This window comes from Miscanthus floridulus, chromosome 5 (genome assembly GCF_019320115.1).
Source record: "Miscanthus floridulus cultivar M001 chromosome 5, ASM1932011v1, whole genome shotgun sequence".
Taxonomy (NCBI): Eukaryota; Viridiplantae; Streptophyta; class Magnoliopsida; order Poales; family Poaceae; genus Miscanthus; species Miscanthus floridulus.
In genome coordinates, this window is record NC_089584.1 from 82,352,421 (window position 1) to 82,353,307 (window position 887).

The 887-nt window shown below is 44.2% G+C and overlaps 1 non-coding gene across 1 annotated transcript; it reads left to right on the top strand.

The window, feature by feature from the left end:
* Nucleotides 1–409: 409 nt before the first annotated feature.
* On the top strand, nt 410–518 carry LOC136455802 (small nucleolar RNA R71). Its single transcript, XR_010759268.1, has one exon. It is a non-coding gene; the product is annotated as a small nucleolar RNA R71 (small nucleolar RNA).
* The last annotated feature ends 369 nt before the right edge of the window (nt 519–887 follow it).

The window sequence follows — 887 nt, forward strand, 5'->3', positions numbered from 1 at the left end:
CTACTGAGGACGATAGTTATTGTTGTTGATGAATTTCACATCCTCATGGGTTTTAGGATAGTTATTCCCTAAATGCCCATTGTTGCAACACTCTTCACATGTCATGTGGGAATGATGAATGTACATGACTTCTTGCTTCTCAGTGGCTCGGTCTTTGAGCTTCTTCATGAGCAGGTCCATCTTGGCAGATAGCATGTCTACCTCCTTGAGTTGATGCATACCTCCACCTCTCTTGCGGGTTTGAAGGCGTTCTTCATTCCAACCTTGGTTGGAGGTCATCATCTCTATGAGAGTTGTTGCACCTGGGATTGTAAGTGATAGGAAAGCACCTCCAGTAGCAGCATCCATATTCTCATAGGTGCCATTAGTCAACCCGTGGTAGAAAGTCTGCATGAGTAGCCAATTCTCCATCCCATGATGAGGACATTCTGAAATGTAATCTTAAAAGCATTCCCATGCCTCAAGGATAGATTCATCATGTTGCTGCTGAAAGCTTGAAATTCTCCCAAGCAGAGCATTGGTCTTGTCTGTGGGAAATAATTTTGCTAGGAAGGCAGTGGAGCAGTTATCCCATGTTGTGTTTCTATCTTTGTTGGCATACAACCATTGCTTCGCCTTCCGCAAGAGTGAGAATGGGAAGAGGCAAAGTAATATGGTGTCTCTAGATACTCCTTTGATGATGAAAGTGCTATAGATCTCCAAGAAGTGTTAGAGATGAGCACTTGCATCTTCATGTGCCTTTCCACAAAACTGGTTGGCTTGCACCATGTTGATGAGCGTTGGCTTGAGCTCAAATCCAATGTCTCTGACATTGACTGCCGGTCTAGTATGGATGTTAGCTGTAGTTGGAGCAGAGAACTCATGGAGTGTCCTGTTAGTCATGGCTT